The sequence below is a fragment of the Aegilops tauschii genome, chromosome 5, assembly GCF_002575655.3.
Source record: "Aegilops tauschii subsp. strangulata cultivar AL8/78 chromosome 5, Aet v6.0, whole genome shotgun sequence".
NCBI lineage: Eukaryota > Viridiplantae > Streptophyta > Magnoliopsida > Poales > Poaceae > Aegilops > Aegilops tauschii.
Window position 1 is genome coordinate 4,525,001 of NC_053039.3, and position 21,090 is coordinate 4,546,090.

Here is a 21,090-nt window from a genome sequence, read left to right on the forward strand (position 1 = left end):
ATGAAAATTGGTTATTTACGATGTACGATGATCCCTGATAAGCATCCATGGCTGAATGGTTAAAGCGCTCAACTCATAATTGGTAAATTTGCGGGTTCAATTCCTGCTGGATGCACACGAACGGGAACATTCCATAAGTCTATTGGAACTGGCTCTCTATCCATGGAATCTCATCCATCATCCATACATAACGAATTGGTATGGTATATTCATACCATAACATAAGAACAATAAGAACTCGAATTCTTATCGATACTGGAACTCAGAGCATAGGAGGGAAAGTCGATTTATGGATGGAATCAAATATGCAGTATTTACAGAAAAAAGTCTTCGTTTATTGGGATAGAATCAATATACTTTTAATGTCGAATCGGGATTCACTAAGACAGAAATAAAGCATTGGGTCGAACTCTTCTTTGGTGTTAAGGTGGTAGCTGTGAATAGCCATCGACTACCTGGAAATGGTAGAAGAATAGGACCTATTCTGGGCCATACAATGCATTACAGACGTATGATCATTACCCTTCAACCGGGTTATTCTATTCCACTTCTAGATAGAGAAAAAAACTAAAGGAGAATACTTAATAATACGGCGAAACATTTATACAAAACACCTATCCCGAGCACACACAAGGGAACCGTAGACAGGCAAGTGAAATCCAATCCACGAAATAATTTGATCCATGGACGGCACCGTTGTGGTAAAGGTCGTAAGTCCAGAGGAATCATTACCGCAAGGCATAGAGGGGGAGGTCATAAGCGCCTATACCGTAAAATAGATTTTCGACGGAATCAAAAAGACATATCTGGTAGAATCGTAACCATAGAATACGACCCTAATCGAAATGCATACATTTGTCTCATACACTATGGGGATGGTGAGAAGAGATATATTTTACATCCCAGAGGGGCTATAATTGGAGATACTATTGTTTCTGGTACAAAAGTTCCTATATCAATGGGAAATGCCCTACCTTTGAGTGCGGTTTGAACTATTGATTTACGTAATTGGAAGTAATCAATTAGGTTTACGACGAAACCTAGAAATCGATCACTGATCCAATTTGACTACCTCTATGGGATAGACCTCAACAGAAAACTGTTGAGTAACGGCAGCAAGTGATTGAGTTCAGTAGTTCCTCATAGAAAATTATTGGCTCTAGAGATATGGTAATATGGAGAAGACAAAATTGTTTGAAGCACGCACAGAACCGGAAGCGCCCCTTGTTTCAAAGAGAGGAGGACGGGTTATTCACATTTAATTTGATGGTCAGAGGCAAATTGAAAGCTAAGCGGTGGTAATTAAGACCCCCGGGGGAAAATAGGGATGTCTCCTACGTTACCCATAATATGTGGAAGTATCGACGTAATTTCATAGAGTCATTCGATCTGAATGCTACATGAAGAACATAAGCCAGATGACGGAACACAGAGACCTAGGATGTAGAAGATCATAACATGAGCGATTCGACAGATTTCGATTCCTTACCTATATATCCACTCATGTGGTACTTCATCATATGATTCATATAAGATCCATCTGTCTAGAGATCGTCATATACATCTAGAAAGCCGTATGCTTTGGAAGAAGCTTGTACAGTTTGGGAAGGGGTTTTTTGAGAGAAAAGAAGAATCTACTTCAACCGATATGCCCTTAGGCACGGCCATGCATAACATAGAAATCACACGTGGAAGGGGTGGGCAATTAGCTAGAGCAGCAGGTGCTGTAGCGAAACTCATTGCAAAAGAGGGTAAATCGGCCACTTTAAGATTACCATTTGGGGAGGTCCGTTTAGTATCCCAAAACTGCTTAGCAACAGTCGGACAAGTGGGTAATGTTGGGGTGAACCAAAAAAGTTTGGGTAGAGCCGGATCTAAGTATTGGCTAGGTAAACGCCCCGTAGTAAGAGGGGTAGTTATGAACCCTGTGGACCACCCCCATGGGGGCGGTGAAGGGAAAGCTCTCATTGGTAGAAAAAAACCCACAACCCCTTGGGGTTATCCTGCGCTTGGAAGAAGAACTAGGAAAAGGAAAAAATATAGCGATAGTTTTATTCTTCGTCACCGTAAGTAAATACGTAACTAGGAATATGGAAAATTGCATTTTTGGAATTTGCAATAATGCGATGGGCGAACGACGGGAATTGAACCCGCGCATGGTGGATTCACAATCCACTGCCTTGATCCACTTGGCTACATCCGCCCCTTATCCAGCTAAAGGATTTTTTGCTTTTTTCCATTGATCATTATTCTATTTATTCTGACCTCCGTACTTCGATCGAGATATTGGACATAGAATGCCACTCTTTAAAAAGGAAAAAAGGAGTAATCAGCTGTGACACGAAAAAAACGAATCCTTTTGTAGCTCATCATTTATTGGCAAAGATAGAAAAGGTCAATATGAAGGAGGAGAAAGAAACAATAGTAACGTGGTCCCGGGCATCTAGCATTCTACCCACAATGGTTGGCCATACAATCACGATTCATAATGGAAAGGAACATATACCTATTTACATAACAAATCCTATGGTAGGTCGCAAATTGGGGGAATTCGTGCCTACTCGGCATTTCACGAGTTATGAAAATGCAAGAAAGGATACTAAATCTCGTCGTTAACTGAATTCTGAATAGAAAGATTAAGAAGAAAAAAAGATTCAAAATAAAGACAGAAATACCCAATATCTTGCTAGAACAAGATATTGGGTATTTCTGTCTTTTCTTTCTTCAAAAATTCTTATATGTTAGCAGAAAAACCTTATCCATTAATAGATGGAACTTCAACAGCAGCTAAGTCTAGAGGGAAGTTGTGAGCATTACGTTCGTGCATTACTTCCATACCAAGGTTAGCACGGTTGATGATATCAGCCCAAGTATTAATAACGCGACCTTGACTATCAACTACAGATTGGTTGAAATTGAAACCATTTAGGTTGAAAGCCATAGTACTAATACCTAAAGCAGTGAACCAGATTCCTACTACAGGCCAAGCAGCCAAGAAGAAGTGTAAAGAACGAGAGTTGTTGAAACTAGCATATTGGAAGATTAGTTGGCCAAAATAACCATGAGCAGCCACAATATTATAAGTTTCTTCCTCTTGACCAAATTTGTAACCCTCATTAGCAGATTCATTTTCAGTAGTTTCCCTGATCAAACTAGAGGTTACCAAGGAACCATGCATAGCACTGAATAGGGAACCGCCGAATACACCAGCTACACCTAACATGTGGAATGGATGCCTAAGGATGTTGTGCTCTGCCTGGAATACAATCATAAAGTTGAAAGTACCAGAGATTCCTAAAGGCATACCATCAGAAAAGCTTCCTTGACCAATAGGGTAAATCAAGAAAACAGCAGTAGCAGCTGCAACAGGAGCTGAATATGCAACATCAATCCAAGGACGCATACCCAGACGGAAACTAAGTTCCCACTCACGACCCATATAACAAGCTACACCAAGTAAGAAGTGTAGAACAATTAGCTCATAAGGACCACCATTGTATAACCACTCATCAACAGATGCAGCTTCCCAAATTGGGTAAAAGTGCAATCCGATCGCCGCAGAAGTAGGGATAATAGCACCAGAGATAATATTGTTTCCATAAAGTAAAGAACCAGAAACAGGCTCACGAATACCATCAATATCTACTGGAGGGGCAGCGATGAAGGCGATAATACAGAAGTTGCGATCAATAAGGTAGGGATCATCAAAACACCGAACCATCCGATGTAAAGACGATTTTCAGTGCTAGTTATCCAGTTGCAGAAGCGACCCCACAAGCTTGTACTTTCGCGTCTCTCTAAAATTGCAGTCATGGTAAGATCTTGGTTTATTCAAATTGCAAGGACTCCCAAGCACACGTATTAACTAGAATATAGATAATAGAAGGCTTGTTATTTAACAGTATAACATAGACTATATACCAATGTCAACCAAGTCAGCCCAAAGATTAGCTATCCATATAACTAAATTAACCAAACCAATAATTTTGTATTTGTAAATGAAGTGAGTCAAAGTTAAAAACTTTGATGAGTCTTTTCTATATGGGTTGCCCAGGACTCGAACCCGGAACTAGTCGGATGGAGTAGATAATTCTTCCTTGTTACAATAGAGAAAAATCCCTCCCCAAATCGTGCTTGCATTTTTCATTGCACACGACTTTCCCTATGTAGAAATAGCCAATTTCTATTCCAAAGAGGAAGTTCTACTAATTTTTTTAATTAGTAAGTTGATTCACGTACTCTTTATTATAATAAAAAGAACATTTCAGAATGAAAAATAGAAAAGTTTTTTCTTGATCATTTATCAACCCTTTCCTGTTTCTTAATTTCGTCTAATGATTAATTAAGAGGGTTGACCAGGTCATTGATACGTATAATATCCAAATACCAAATACGGTCAGTGTTTGATCCACGGAAAGAAAAAAGAGTTGTTTTGGTGAACATCAAAGAAAAAACTTGCTCTTCTTCCATAAAAAATTCTTCTAAAAATGCCGAACCCAATCGTTGCATAAAAGTTCGTACCGTGCTTTTATGTTTCCGAGCTAAAGTTCTAGCGCATGAAAGTCGAAGTATATACTTTAGTCGATACAAAGTCCATTTTTTCGAAGATCCACTATGATAATGAAAAAGATTTCTACATATCCGACCAAATCGATCAAGAATATCCCAATCTGATAAATCTGTCCAAATGGGTTTACTAATAGGATGCCCCGATCCAGTACAAAATTGAGCTTTTGATAAGTATCCTATGAGGAGAGTAGCGGGGACTATGGTATCGAATTTTTTCATTCGAGTATCTATTAGAAATGAATTCTCCAGCATTTGATTCCTTACTAACAAAGAAATTTTTGGTACACTTGAAAGGTACCCCATAAAATCGAAGCAAGAGTTTGCTAATCGGTTTATATGGATTCTTCGCGGCTGAGTCCAAAAACAGAAATAATATTGCCAGAAATTGATAAGGTAGCATTTCCATTTCTTCTTCAAAAAAAAGTGCCTTTTGATGCAAGAATTGCCTTTCCTTGATATCGAACATAATGCATAAGAGGATCCATAAAGAACCATAGGGTTTTCCGAGAAAAACCAGGGTACATTATCCCAAAATGTTCCATCTTCCTAGAAAAGTGGATTCATTCCAGAAAAGTTCGAGAAGATGCTAATGGTAAGCAAGAAGATTGTTTACGAAGAAACAACAACAAAAATTCATATTCTGATACATAAGAGTTATATAGGAATCGAAATAGTCTTTTATTTTCTTTTTGAAAATAAAAAATGGATTTCATTGAAGTAATAAAACTATTCCAATTCGAATAATAGTTGAGAAAGAATCGCAATAAATGCAAAGATGGAACATCTTGGATACGGTATTGAAGGAGTTGAACCAGGATTTCCAAATGGATAGGATAGGGTATTTCTATATGTGATAGATAATCCAAATGCAAAAATTTGTCTTCTAAAAAGGGAAATATTGAATGAATAGAGCGTAAATTCTGAAACTTTGGTATTTCTTTTTCTTTCAGACAAAATAATTCCCGTAGCGAGAATGGGATTTCCACAACGATCGCAAACCCTTCAGATAGAATCTGAGAATAAAACTCAGAACAAAAATAATTTTTGTAATCCAATAATCGATCTTGGTTAGGATGATTTCCCGAGTTATCCAAAAAATTCTGCTGATACATTCGAATAATTAAACGTTTCACAAGTAGTGAACTAAATTTCTTGTTATTACAACTAACAACTATTTCCACAGGTTCAGAACCATTTAATCCATAATGGTGGGCAAATGCATAAATATATTCCTGAAAGAGAAGTGGGTAGACAAAGTATTGTTGACGAGATTTATGTTTTTCTGAATACCCTTCGAAATTTTCCATTTGTATTTCTACTTGAATCAGAGAGAAGAAGCATTTCTCGGTTTATCGAATGATGATACATAGTGCAATACGGTCAAAACAGGGTGTTGCATTTTTAATACAAACCCTGGAAAGAAAGGGAGTATAATCCACAGATCTTTTTCTGCTCCTTTTCTACCCAATTAGTTTATGTTTGTTCTAATTAAAAAAAGAACAGAACAAGTTTTTTATTTTTGCAGGCCAATCGCTCTTTTGACTTTGGAATACAGCCTCTTTATCAATATACTGCTTCTTTTACACATTCAATCCATAACATCCCTTATTCAATACATAATCAAGAATAATTAGGATTTCTAAAAAAAGAAAAAATAAAGGGTCCACTCATAGGAAAGCCCAACCTTTCCCCGCATCCGGCACTAATCTATTTTTAATGTCTAATTAGAGCGGGGAATCATTCCAATTAGGAAGTTCAGCTCGTTGCTTTTTATTTTACCAGAATTGGAGCCAGGCTCTATCCATTTATTCATTAGACCCAGAAAATCGTAATTTTGGATTCCATTCAAAAAAGATTGATTTTATTAAGACATGCTATTTTTTCCATTCATTACCTTTGAGGATCAGTCGTGGTCTTCTAGACTCTACCAAGAGTATGGACGAATTTGTTGTTTCATCCAAATGTGTAAAAGATCATAGTCGCACTTAAAAGCCGAGTACTCTACCATTGAGTTAGCAACCCAGATAAAAAAAGGATCTTAGATACGATCGAAATCCAAAAATCAATGGAATTACACCGTGCGCTTCTGTCAAAACATTGAACTAGCAAGACATCAATAGATTTTTTTATCGACCATGAAAAACACTCAAATGCCAAAACGAACAGGTCCGGTTAAATTCCACTAAAGTAAAGTTAAAAAAAGAGCGACCCTAATCAGGATGGCCAAATTCTTCTTATTTTTAGCGATTTTTATTTAAAAAATATATTATATTGTATGAGAATACATGCAAGAGGAACACCCTTATCATTTGAGCGAAGTGTAGGCGGAAAAATTGAATATGGAGTGAGGATAAAGAGACCCATCTATCTACAAATTCTATTTGTTCAATAGACCTTTGTCAATGGAAATACAATGGTAAGAAAACAAATTAGATAGAAAAAGTAAATAAAATAGGGGCTTATGTTGAATTGGCACGATATAATATAAATCCAAATAGGATTAAAAAAGAGGTAAATTGTGTCTAAATAATTAGACAACTAGGAATACTAATAATCTTCTCCTATCCTACTTTTTGATTCATTTAGTTCTTCAATTAACTCAAAGTTCTTTCTTTTTCTTTAAAGAATTCCGCCTTCCTTAAAATATCATAAACAGTTCTTGTTGGTTGAGCACCCTTTTCAAGGAAATAGAGAATAGCTGGAACATTTAAACAAGTTTGATTCTTTATCGGATCATAAAAACCTACTTTTTGAAGATCTCTTCCTTCTCTTCGAGATCGAACATCAATTGCAACGATTCGATAGACAGCTTATTGGGATAGATGTAGATAAACAACGCCCCCCCTAGAAACGGATAGGAGGTTTTCTCCTCATACGGCTCGAGAAAATGATTCGAATTTCTGTCGATAATAATAGAAATTAGACTATGACGTGCATTAATTTCCTTACATAAAAAACAAATTTCATTTATACTCATGACTCAAGTGGGCTAATTTTGCCTGACAAACTTCGAAGGCAAAATCCTTCCAAAAAATTTGAGTCGTCTTTAAACTCTTTTCTTTTTCTCATTTCGAACAAATTGACTTTTATTCCTTATTATGATCCAACTCTGTTGTTGAGACAATTGAAAATTGTGTTTACTTGTTCTGGAATCCTATATCTTTGATTTGTGAAATCCTTGGGTTTAGACATTACTTCGGGAATTCCTATTTTTTTTCTTTCAAAAGAGTAGCAACATACCCTTTTTTCTTATTTCCTTCGATAAAGCATTTATCTCTTCTATAGAAATCTAATAAGAGGGATTGATTCTGAAATACTTTTATTGGACTTTATTCTTATTTTAACCTTTCGATTTATTTCTATATTAAGGATAGACTGACAAAGTTGGCCTAATTTATTAGTTTTCACTAACCCTAGATTCTTTCCCTTGATAAAAAAATTCTGTCCTCTCGAGCTCCATCATGTACTATGTTACTTAAACCAAGCGCAAATTTGGTTCGGAACGAATAGAACAGGCTATGTCGAGCCAAGAGCATTTTCATTACTATGGAAAATGATGGATAGAAAAATCCACAATCGATCATGTCCTTCAAGTCGCATGTTGCTTTCTACCACATCGTTTTAAACGAAGTTTTACCATAACAAACATTCCTCTTTTCATTGCAAAGTGGTATAGAGAATTGATCCAATATGGATGGAATCATGAATAGTCATTGGTTTAGTTTTTTTATACTAATTAAAACTTGCTATCTATGGAGCAATATGGATAAAAGAAAGTAAGTATTTATCCGGGAAGCCTCCGCCAAGATCCAATTTATTTAAACCCATATTAAAATTCTATCATATGAATGAAACATAGTTTGAAAAAGACGACTAACAAGTTTGCGTAAAACTTATTTATTCTTAAATTTCCACCCTCAACGGATGGCTCGAGATGATCAATCTTGAAGTGAGAAAAGAAGGATTGACTCTTCCTCAATAAATAAACTATCAACCTCCAAAAAAGTTTAATTAATTTAATTACTAGAATTAGAATTCTAGTAGTAATATATTTTTCAGTACATAAAAACAATTAACTATAATAACTAAATAAACTATTCCAATGAAAAGAGTGAAAGTTTTTGGTAGTTAAGAATTCTCGTACTTCTTCAACTCGAATACCAAAAGGAAGAAAAAAATATGACTAAGTGATTTTATAGTAGAGGCATATCCTGAATGTGCTTGATAGATCCCATTTTTTCATGAAAATAAAGATAGTCAATTTGACTGGACTTAAGACTTTATTATGTTTTCTGAGAAAGAATAAGATATCATTATTCTCTTTAATAAACTTTTGTCTCGTACGGAATACTATATGATTTCACCGTTTGTTTCATCAGAAACAATCTGGGACGGAAGGATTCGAACCTCCGAGTAACGGGACCAAAACCCGCTGCCTTACCACTTGGCCACGCCCCATTTCGGGTTTTATGCGACACTAATAAACACTAGTATGTTTATTTGTTATTCGTCAATACCATTTCAATTACATAAAAAAGGAGGGATATTCTCTTGCTAGTATTCTACACATGCGGATAATATAGAATCAAAAAAATGCATTGATCATTACATGGAATTCTATTAAGATATTATATGAAAGTCGAATTTATTCCACTCTCATTTGAGAGTGCAAATACAAGGAGGTATTTTGTGTTTGGGAAAGTCCGAAGAAAAAAGATTTTGAATCTGCCTTTTCCTTCTTTCCCTTAAAAAAATAACTCAAGAAAAAACCAATTATTTACTCTACAAGAATGAAATGCTTGTTATGCCTAATATACTTAGTTTAACATGTATCTGTTTTAATTCTGTTCTTTATCCTACTAGTTTTTTCTTTGCCAAATTACCCGAAGCTTATGCTATTTTCAATCCAATCATGGATATTATGCCTGTTATACCTCTATTCTTTTTTCTATTAGCCTTTGTTTGGCAAGCTGCTGTAAGTTTTCGATGAAATCTTTAGTACTCTGTATGCCAAATTGAATGATGTGTTCATTCCAAAAAAAATTTAAAATGGGTAAAAGCCGAGAAGTTTTATATTTTTATATTATGAACCTTTGATTCTAAAATTTAAATTCTTCTACATTGAATGGGTAGCTACAGCAATAAATTTGGATCAGCCTTTCTACTCCCCTGCACCTAGGTTGGGCAGGTACCTAAAGGTACCTACACAATACCTAACCACCTAACCCTATTTTTGCTATTGATAAGAGTGCTTATTATAAAAGAATTCTTGCAATTTTTTCAAGAATTCTTTTTTGCATTTTTAGGTATAAAAAAAACCATCCTAGTGGATCCGTGTGGTAAGGAAAAACTGGTAATCTATTCCTTAAAAAAAATCTTGGAGATTATGTAATGCTTACTCTCAAACTTTTTGTTTATACAGTAGTGATATTCTTTGTTTCACTCTTTATCTTTGGATTCTTATCTAATGACCTAGGACGGAATCCGGGACGCGAGGAGTAAAAATTCAGTTTTTTTTTCTTATTGGATTTGTTTCGTACATTTATCTATGAGAAAATCCGGGGGTCAGAATTCTTTCCAATTCGAAAGTCCCAAATGATCCAAGGGAGCGGAAAGAGAGGGATTCGAACCCTCGGTACAAAAAAATTGTACAACGGATTAGCAATCCGCCGCTTTAGTCCACTCAGGCATCTCTCCATGTTCCAAAGCGAAAGGTTTCTGTGATATGATATAGGCAAGAAATAAGAAATAACGGTTGCAAAAAACCCCCTTTTTTTCTTTCAAAAGTCTATGATATTGCCAATTCCATTTTAATTATGTTCTTTTTTCTTAATGTTAATAAAAAAAGAAGAAAATTCTTGTTTTTTCTAAAAATCGATATTGGCCGAGAGACAATCAAATAGATTTTCTCTTTAGCGGGCATTTCCATATAGGACTTGTTATAATTATAATAAAACAAGCAGGTTATATAAAAAAACGCTTTTTTGTCGATTATTTATCAAGAAAGCAAAAAGGGTTCTTATCAAATCCACCATAAAATTGGAAAGAAGCATAAACTAAGTAGACCTGACTCCTTTAATAATGCCTCTATCCGCTATTCTGATATATAAATTCGATGTAGATGAAATTGTATAAGCGAATTTTTTTTATTTCCTTAGACTTAGACCGCGCAAGACTAAAATTTTTCGCTATTTACGATTTCATATTCTTGTTACTAGATGTTCTATAGGAATAAGAAGAAATCGCAACTCCTTTGCGCTACACATAAAATTGGAATTCGAAGGTCCATTTTTTTTCATAATCCTCTATTTTAGTTCTTCCACCCATGCAATAGAGAGGGAATGGGAAAAGAAGGGTTACTTTTATTTTCATTTTTCCCTTAAAAGATAGACTTTCAAATAGGAGTCTTGGAATAATGCTGAATTCAAAGGTTTATTTCTTTCTATAGTATAAGAAAAACAATTTATTTCTATTTCTATAGTATAAGAAAAACAAATCGAATCAAATTCATGGATTTACCACGACCTCGGTTGTGACTGTGACTCCATAGATAAAAATGGGAAATTTCTCTCTTCGAGACCATTGAAAAAGGGCATTGAACGACAAAGAAATCGTCCACAGATAATAAAACTATCATATGCCTTGGAAAGTGATATGAGGTGCTCGGAAATGGTTGAAGTAATTGAATAGGAGGATCACTATGACTATATCCCTTGGTAGAATTCCTAAAGAAGAAAATGATCTATTTGATACTATGGATGACTGGTTACGAAGGGACCGTTTCGTTTTTGTAGGATGGTCTAGCCTATTGCTCTTTCCTTGTGCTTATTTCGCTTTAGGGGGTTGGTTTACAGGGACAACTTTTGTAACTTCTTGGTATACCCATGGATTGGCTAGTTCCTATTTGGAAGGTTGTAATTTCTTAACCGCAGCAGTTTCTACCCCTGCCAATAGTTTAGCACACTCTTTGTTGCTACTATGGGGGCCCGAAGCACAAGGAGATTTTACTCCTTGGTGTCAATTAGGCGGTCTATGGACTTTTGTAGCTCTCCACGGGGCTTTTGCACTAATAGGTTTCATGTTACGCCAATTTGAACTTGCTCAGTCTGTTCAATTGCGGCCTTATAATGCAATCTCATTCTCTGGTCCAATTGCTGTTTTTGTTTTTGTATTCCTTATTTATCCACTGGGGCAATCTGGTTGGTTCTTTGTGCCGATTTTTGGCGTAGCAGCGATATTTTGATTCATCCTTTTCTTCCAAGGATTTCATAATTGGACGTTGAACCCATTTCATATGATGGGAGTTGCCGGAGTATTAGGTGCGGCTCTGCTATGCGCTATTCATGGAGCGACCGTAGAAAACACTCTATTTGAGGACGGTGATGGTGCAAATACCTTCCGTGCTTTTAACCCAACTCAAGCTGAAGAAACTTATTCCATGGTCACTGCTAACCGCTTTTGGTCCCAAATCTTTGGTGTTGCTTTTTCCAATAAACGTTGGTTACATTTCTTTATGCTATTTGTACCCGTCACCGGTTTATGGATGAGTGCTATTGGCGTAGTTGGCTTGGCTCTGAACTTACGTGCCTATGACTTTGTTTCCCAGGAAATCCGTGCAGCGGAAGATCCTGAATTTGAGACTTTCTACACCAAAAATATTCTTTTAAACGAGGGTATTCGTGCGTGGATGGCAGCTCAGGATCAGCCTCATGAAAATCTTATATTCCCTGAGGAGGTTCTACCACGTGGAAACGCTCTTTAATGGAACTTTCATTTTAGCTGGTCGTGACCAAGAAACCACCAGCTTTCCTTGGTGGGCTGGGAATGCCAGACTTATCAATTTGTCCGGTAAACTGCTTGGAGCTCATGTAGCCTATGCCGAATTAATCGTATTCTGGGCCGGAGCAATGAACCTATTTGAAGTGGCCCATTTTGTACCAGAAAAGCCCATGTATGAACAAGGGTTGATTTTACTTCCACACTTAGCTACTCTAGGTTGGGGAGTAGGGCCAGGGGGAAGTTCTAGATACTTTTCCGTACTTTGTATCTGGCGTACTTCACCTAATTTCCTCCGCAGTCTTAGGCTTCGGTGGCATTTATCACGCGCTTCTGGGACCCGAGACTCTTGAGGAATCTTTTCCATTCTTTGGTTATGTCTGGAAAGATAGAAATAAAATGACTACAATTTTGGGTATTCACTTAATTTTGTTAGGTCTAGGTGCTTTTCTTCTAGTACTCAAGGCTCTTTATTTTGGCGGTGTATATGATACCTGGGCCCCTGGGGGGGAGATGTAAGAAAAATTACCAATTTGACCCTTAGCCCTAGTGTTATATTTGGTTATTTACTAAAATCTCCTTTTGGTGGAGAAGGGTGGATTGTTAGTGTAGATGATTTAGAAGATATAATTGGTGGGCATGTATGGTTGGGTTTTATTTGTGTACTTGGCGGAATTTGGCATATTTTAACCAAACCCTTCGCATGGGCTCGCCGTGCATTTGTATGGTCTGGAGAAGCTTACTTGTCTTATAGTTTAGCTGCTTTATCTGTCTTTGGTTTTATCGCTTGTTGTTTTGTATGGTTCAATAATACAGCTTATCCGAGTGAGTTTTATGGACCCACCGGGCCAGAAGCTTCTCAAGCTCAAGCATTTACTTTTCTAGTTAGAGACCAGCGTCTTGGAGCTAATGTGGGATCCGCTCAAGGACCCACAGGTTTAGGTAAATATCTAATGCGTTCCCCAACTGGGGAGGTTATCTTTGGAGGGGAAACTATGCGTTTTTGGGACCTTCGTGCTCCATGGTTAGAACCTCTAAGGGGCCCCAATGGTTTGGACTTGAGTAGGTTGAAAAAAGACATACAACCTTGGCAAGAACGACGCTCAGCAGAATATATGACCCACGCTCCTTTAGGCTCTTTAAATTCCGTGGGTGGCGTAGCTACCGAGATCAATGTAGTTAATTATGTCTCTCCTAGAAGTTGGTTATCAACTTCTCATTTTGTTCTAGGATTCTTCTTTTTTGTGGGCCATTTATGGCATGCAGGAAGATCCCGAGCTGCTGCTGCAGGTTTTGAAAAGGGAATCGATCGTGATTTGGAACCTGTTCTTTACATGAACCCTCTTAACTAAGATTTTCTTATTTATACCTGTTCTACTTTTTTTCTGTTCTGGCTCGGTTATTCCATCTAGCCGAGCCATTCATTCCTTTTTATGAAAGAAAGATAAGGGACAGGAAAAAAATGAAAGAAACAAACGTATTCAATAAGCAAAAGGAGAGAGAGGGATTCGAACCCTCGATAGTTCCTAGAACTATACCGGTTTTCAAGACCGGAGCTATCAACCACTCAGCCATCTCTCCACAGCCTAATCCTTATTTTACTCCTACAAATAGAACATAGCCATATTAAAAATAAAAAGATTTATTAGCCTCTAGAAAGATATCAGATACAAGTTCCTTTTTGATATATCTCTGTATACTGTATACACGGATACAGGATCCGCTATACCCGCTTGTGAAATAAAGAGTAAATAATCTCTTCTCACCCCCATATCCAAATAAAAAAGCGGTTTAAGTAATAAATTTGAATTAAAGAGAAGAATCAATGGATTCATGATTAAACCCCTCCTACTTCTTGTATTTTTTTGCAATTTTGGTTTAAGTGAGGGATCAAATATGTAGTCAACTTTATTTGATGGTAGCTTGGAGGATTAGAAATATGACTATTGCTTTCCAATTAGCTGTTTTTGCATTAATTGCGACTTCCTCGGTCTTAGTAATTAGTGTACCCCTTTTTTTGGTTCTCCTGATGGTTGGTCAAATAATAAAAATGTTGTATTTTCCGGTACATCATTATGGATTGGACTAGTCTTTCTCGTAGCTATTCTGAATTCTCTCATTTCTTAAATTAAATTTGGTTAATATTTATTAACCCCATAAAAAGAAATAATAAAGGCCATTTCTTCTAAAAAATTAGAATAGTGAGACGTATTAAAACGCAATTTGCGTTCCGAATTGCTAGCTCTTCTCTTTCAGTATTATGAAATTCCATTCCCATTAGAATATTCATTCACAGATAATAATAAAAGGAAAACTCTAATATAATAGAAAATGAAATGAAACGGTCGACCCAGACATAGAAGGTCGACCCAGGCGGATATACGCTATAAAATATATACCGTAGCGAGCGTAGTTCAATGGTAAAATATCTCCTTGCCAAGGAGAAGATACGGGTTCGATTCCCGCCGCTCGCCCGCTTAATTTATCAAAGTACTATGATAAAAAGTTTAGTCTAGTTAACTGTTTAACTACTTATATTAAATTAAGTATTAATTAGGTGTTAGTCTAGTGCCGTATCCCTTACTATCTTACCCTTCCTTTGCATCCCACTCAAAAAAAGAGGGCGCTCCGGAGGCAGAAATAGAACTCGCCAACAGAGCTCCAAAAATTGGGTATTAACTGGGACAAACAAAGGGCAAACTTTTTTTAAAGGGAAGAGAGAGGTAGACTGTCCCTTTCGTTTCATTTTTATTTTCTGCAGGGTAGGGAGAAGCCTTGCGCCTTCTTTTTTTGAAGGCAAGTGACTTCGCAAACTGCTCAATTTTGCCCTCTAGGGCCGGGAACTAATGAATAAAAAAGGGTTGGATACGCCCCTCTACCATATCTAGAGAAATAGAATAGTCCTTTTATACAGACTGCTAAGTGCGGAGACGGGAATCGAACCCGTGACCTCAAGTTTATGAGCCTCGTGAGCTACCAAACTACTCTACTCCGCTCTGGTGGACAAAAAAGGCTTGAATACAAGCCTCTAACATGTCTAGACAAAGAGAATACTCCTTTTATACAGAATGGAGCGGGTAGCGAGAATCGAACCCGCATCGTTAGCTTGGAAGGCTAGGGGTTATAGTCGACGTTGGTTGATTATTTTTAACGTCTCTAATTCAAAACCGAACATGAAATTTTGATTTCACTCGGCTCCTTTATGGATATTCTCACCACTTAACATCCATGTCAGCTTTTCTATTTGAATGGAACCAAAGCTCTCCGCTTTCTAGATGATCCTTATAGAGTAGGAGATAGAAATTCTATCTAAATCCATCTAATCTACTTACTTCGTTCCCTAATTTCATTCAAGAGATCCTGAGGAAAAGAATTGGGTTTCCACCGAGCTGAAACAATATGCGGATGGTTCTAGTAAACCAAAACTATCGTTTTTTAGCTATTTGGCTTCCTTATTCCTTATTTTAAGAAGATTTAGTTACGATTGGAAATCAACTTTTTTGTATCTTCATCCATAGATCCTTTACTCATATTTTCAAAATTGGAATACTTAATCCAATGCAAAATTATGCTTCGCGACTCTGTACTCATAATCCTATTTTTATTTTGGATGCAATTTAAATTAGTCTTTGGATACAAATCGCCAGAATGTATATTCTTCATCAATATGCTATTGAGAGGAAAAGGATTTAATCCTTTATAAGAACTAAAGTTTTCATCGGGATATAAAAATAAAAAACTTAAGGATGCCTTAAGTATATCATTTCAAATTCAGTTATTTTATAGAACGAATCACACTTTTACCACTAAACTATACCTGCTACATTGTAGATTATGGTATAAATGGTACCCTTTGTCAAGGATAGCCATTTGACAAGAAGGCTAATTCCCCCTTATTGAATCAGATGGAGAAGGTTCATGACACTGAGCCGTTGGTACTTCTACTTCGATCGCTCGCCTTTACTTTAGGATTTAGATAGCCCCTCTGTTCTGTAAAAAAAAATCTTTTCTTACCATGCTAATAGCGCCTGAACCAAATGTATTTATTTTGATTAGGATCCTATTCTACGGTTACGACTACAATAATAATTATTTACTTTGCAAGGACGTAAGTGTGTCAGACTGCTAAATTGTTTTATTATTCCTACAATATAAACTAGGGGATATAGGGGGTAACACTGTCCCCATAAATTCCTTTTTCCTTTTCTTTTTTGTCCAGAATTGAACAAAAAAGAAATTATGGAAGATGTTTTCTTCCCCCATTAAGTCCGAGCCATAGAGTAAGAGTGAGATGAGTTTTCCAAATTCATCATAGACTTTCCCTATGGCTTGATAGAAGTAAGCAGCAAAGAGTCGTAACTTAAAGAAAAAAACGGACAGGGCCGACAGATTTACCTGATGTAAAGAAGATCCTAAAAGTCTCTGATTAGTCGACTCTCTCCATTTAACACTTTCCTCTCTCTCCTTTTTTCCACTGACTCAATTCTAGTTTATTAGATTCTTGTTTAAAAGAATGAAAAAAGTTCAATAGAACTAAGAACACATAAAAAATAGCATAGAGGATCAAGGCCATTACCAAAAGTTCCTCCCAAGGATCCTATATCCTATTGGGTATCTGTTCCCCGCCTTTTCCCGATAGGATCGGAAATCTTATATTTTCCATATCCATATACCGTTGAATCCTTGGGGTTCCAGAATCCGCCTATTTTACTAGTCTTCGGAAACGGAAAACCCTGAACCAAGAAGAGTTGGATATGTTATGTAGGGTATGTTTTTTTTATTAATTTTATTTTGAGCTCTCAAGATATCGATATATACATATACAATCTCTACATAATGTCTCTCTCTATATATATATATTATATATATAATATGTACATTATGCAGTAGACCCATAATGGGAAATCCAAGTGGCTAATTTTTGAATTAAATAAAAAGCCCTTTTAACTCAGTGGTAGAGTAATGCCATGGTAAGGCATAAGTCATCGGTTCAAATCCGATAAAGGGCTTTTTAAATTAGTGGTAGAGTAATCTCGTGCTAAGACGTAAGTCGTTGGTTCGAATCTGATAGACTACTTTTCTACTAAATTGATTCACTTTTGTTCTTTGTTTTTCAAACTTTCTCTATATTTTTAGAGAATTTTATGACTTAGTGCGGGATGGATGCATTTTTGGTCTGAACACTAAATGAAGCACGGAGAATTAATCTATAACGATCAACTAAAAAATCCTAGATGAAAACAGAACAGAAAAGTTGGAAAAACTCTTTGCTTTGGATCTATTTATACTTTTCGAGTATATTGACAATTCCAAAAAACTGCTCATACTATGATTATAGTATAATCACGAGCGGTTGTATATGGCCCTATCGTCTAGTGATGCCCCTATCGTCTAGTGGTTCAGGACATCTCTCTTTCAAGGAGGCAGCGGGGATTCGACTTCCCCTGGGGGTAGGGAGTATTATGAAAGGAGGTTAATCATAGATTAGCAAAAACCCTAGAATAAATTCTTCCTGGGTCGATGCCCGAGTGGTTAATGGGGACGGACTATAAATTCGTTGACAATGTCTACGCTGGTTCAAATCCAGCTCGGCCCAAACCAAAAAACTAGGGCTTCGTGAGTATGAACTAAATCCTTTTGTTTTTCTTCCATAAAATAAAATGTCTGATCTATAGAAATAAAAGATAAAGAAAAAAGGGAATTTTTTTCTAATCCATATCTCCCTCATTCCTTTCTTACAAACAAAAGAGTTTTTCTTATTGAAGGTTGGATTATTATCCATTTTTAGTGATAAAAATCACGACATACTAGTTATGTCACTCTCACTATACCCACGTATAATATAATATGTGGGTATGTAGTATATGATTCGTCTATTTCTTAGAGTACGAAAGACGAATCGAATATTATTATGGTTCTATTTAGGAATGGGTATGCCATACACCCCGCGGGGATTGTAGTTCAATTGGTCAGAGCACCGCCCTGTCAAGGCGGAAGCTGCGGGTTCGAGCCCCGTCAGTCCCGAACTAGGGTTCAATGAATGGAGAAATTGATATTTCCTTTTTCCATGAAAAAAAGGGGCAGGGAGCAAGATCAAATACCCACAGGGCACCCTTACTTCACTTTTTTATTTTGCATCCCTCATTAAAGAGGGAGGGAAGGCATATAGGAATTTTTTTTCACTACTCCCGATCGATAAAGATAAAGAAAGACACACATACGATATGTGGATTAGTAGAATTTAGGATATTATATTACTCTATCTTTCTTTATGATGATACCATCCTCATCTTAATTTCCTATTCCACTCTTATGGAATAGAGTACCGGTATTTTACCGGAATCCATACATAAATCGTATTCCCTTTTTATTTCAGACCTCTTTTCCCCATCTCACTTCTACTGCTTATTTGGATGTCTATGTGACCCATAGAAAGTTGGTCATATAATACATACATAATTGTATGTATAACTATAAGAAAAAGGAAGGGAAATTGTATAAGATTAAGAAAGTAGAAGATTAAGAAAGCTCGTGGGTTAGAGATATAGAAAAGAAAAAGTAGAAAAGGATTAAAAAAGAGGGAATTCCTAATCCAATCAAAAAACCCATTTTGGTCTTAGTGTGGATAGAGGATCTTCCTATGTTATACTATATAACTCTCATCCGTGAAATATAACTCTCATCCATGAATTGATTTGATAGATCCGATATTCATAATATTGAATTGATTCAGTATTATCAGAAGGCAAGCCCTACCCTTGAATTTACAAGATACCCCTTTTTCCTCTCCATGGGATTACATCCCGAGTTATTGTGAAAATAAAAAATAAAGAGGTTATGGAAGTCAATATTCTCGCATTTATTGCTACTGCACTGTTCATTCTAGTTCCTACTTCTTTTTTACTTATTATTTATGTTAAAACAGTCAGCCAAAATAATTAATTGGAATTCCAATTAATCATTGAAGAAATTAAAAAGGGATTAAATAAAAAAAATCCAAGTCTTAAATGAAAGGATCTGGTTGGAATCTTAAAGTGTGGTAGAAAGAACTACATATAGTTTTTTCTACGACACTTTAGATTCTTTCTATTATATTATCTTTGAATCTACATAGAATAGATTAGTAGATTGAAATAGTTAAGTAGTCTAATTCAATTTCTTTTTTCATTGCATCGACTTAATTTCAATCAGGTCAAAATAAAAAAATCTAAGACAATTCTTGACCAAAGAATCCATGGAAGGAAAGAAAAATAATATTAAGAATAGACTATAGTAAAAAGTAAAAGGAAATGGAAAATGTGTGATATGCCGTGAATAATTCCGTGGAAGAAAGTCTAATTTTCTTATGTATAGAACTTTTTTTAACCATTCGTCATTTCTAGTAGAAATTATGAATTGGTATAATGGCTCTTTCTTACATTACAACTTACAATACAAGAGTTTCTTACAGGAGTGAAACAAAACTAAAGAAAAAGATTAAAGAATAACGTTTGACAAAATGATTAATGCAAAATGATCCATTAATGAAAAGAATTGATACAACAATTTGATTACTTAATCAATTAGTAGTATCCCTAGAGTCCACTCCTTCCCCATACTACTAGTGAAAGAGAAAATGTAAAGACTACCATTAAAGCAGCCCAAGCGAGACTTATTATATCCATCTAAATTATGTCTCCTATTTCTATGAAGGGATTATTCTATTCTACTATTGATCAATAATCATAGTGGAATCAAGGGTACAGAGTCAAAAAGGGATTCCGCCCTAAGGCCATGGATCAATCAGTTCAAGGAATTTACTCCTAACAAATTCTTATAGGAATTCTGGTAGAATTAGAGAGCATTAAAAATACGATACTATAGCTCTTTTTTCCTTAAAAAAGAAAGAGTACGGGAATGATGTCCTGAATAGAAGAAGCGGGAATAGGAAGATTTTTTATTCCTTTTGTTACTCTTTTTTTTAAGCAAAGGACGCCCGAATATACCATAAAATTAATGATAGATAAATATTTATTGGATACCTACCTTACCTAATGTTTATTTTTGACCTAAACCCTGCAGCCTTGCTTTGTATCATTCTATGAAAGAATGAAGAGGAAGAGATTTTATCCATAACACAACTCCTAAATTGATTTTTGATCGACCTATTTAATCTGATTCTCGTTAGAATTAAGTAGTCCTTACTTTAGTGTATGTAGGTAACATAAGATGTACGATAAAAAAATGTATAATAATTAGTAAGTCTTGATATTCTTTCGTGGAGTCCCTTCTTGAATCTTAGATTGAAAAAAAGAATGCCCCTTAGGGACCTTTCTTTGGATACCAAGATTTCTGACATCTTATCCTCGTATTTTAAAATTATCAAATCGAATCTCAATTAAGAACCAATTCAAATTCATATAATAAAAGAATAAGGAAACAATACCTCACCCCTATTGATAACCATTTTGGCCACTACCGTCAAAACAAACCCTAACCCTAGTTCTAGGATAGAACTATGGTATGGTTTCTCTAAACACAGTATCGGCAGGCCCAGTTACTCTCTTGCCCGAACTTATGCGAAGTAAAAATAGATCGAATTCGATCAGCACTATAAAAAAACCTAAGTATTTTATTGATCAGGCGGCACCCAGATTTGAACTGGGGATAAAGGATTTGCAGTCCCCTGCCTTACCGCTTGGCCATGCCAAAAATCCGATCAAAAATCTAGAAAACAGCAAGTATTCATCCACGTTTTCTTACGAA

The 21,090-nt window shown here is 36.0% G+C and overlaps 6 non-coding genes across 6 annotated transcripts; 4 read left to right on the top strand and 2 right to left on the bottom strand.

The window, feature by feature from the left end:
• Window positions 1-10,178: 10,178 nt before the first annotated feature.
• Window positions 10,179-10,266, bottom strand: TRNAS-GCU (transfer RNA serine (anticodon GCU)). Its single transcript has one exon. It is a non-coding gene; the product is annotated as a tRNA-Ser (tRNA).
• Window positions 10,267-13,838: 3,572 nt separating this feature from the next.
• Window positions 13,839-13,926, bottom strand: TRNAS-UGA (transfer RNA serine (anticodon UGA)). Its single transcript has one exon. It is a non-coding gene; the product is annotated as a tRNA-Ser (tRNA).
• Window positions 13,927-14,748: 822 nt separating this feature from the next.
• On the top strand, window positions 14,749-14,819 carry TRNAG-GCC (transfer RNA glycine (anticodon GCC)). Its single transcript has one exon. It is a non-coding gene; the product is annotated as a tRNA-Gly (tRNA).
• A 2,463-nt stretch (window positions 14,820-17,282) lies between these two features.
• On the top strand, window positions 17,283-17,354 carry TRNAT-GGU (transfer RNA threonine (anticodon GGU)). Its single transcript has one exon. It is a non-coding gene; the product is annotated as a tRNA-Thr (tRNA).
• A 505-nt stretch (window positions 17,355-17,859) lies between these two features.
• TRNAY-AUA (transfer RNA tyrosine (anticodon AUA)) lies at window positions 17,860-17,941 on the top strand. The gene has a single exon. It is a non-coding gene; the product is annotated as a tRNA-Tyr (tRNA).
• Window positions 17,942-18,295: 354 nt separating this feature from the next.
• On the top strand, window positions 18,296-18,369 carry TRNAD-GUC (transfer RNA aspartic acid (anticodon GUC)). The gene has a single exon. It is a non-coding gene; the product is annotated as a tRNA-Asp (tRNA).
• Window positions 18,370-21,090: the final 2,721 nt, after the last annotated feature.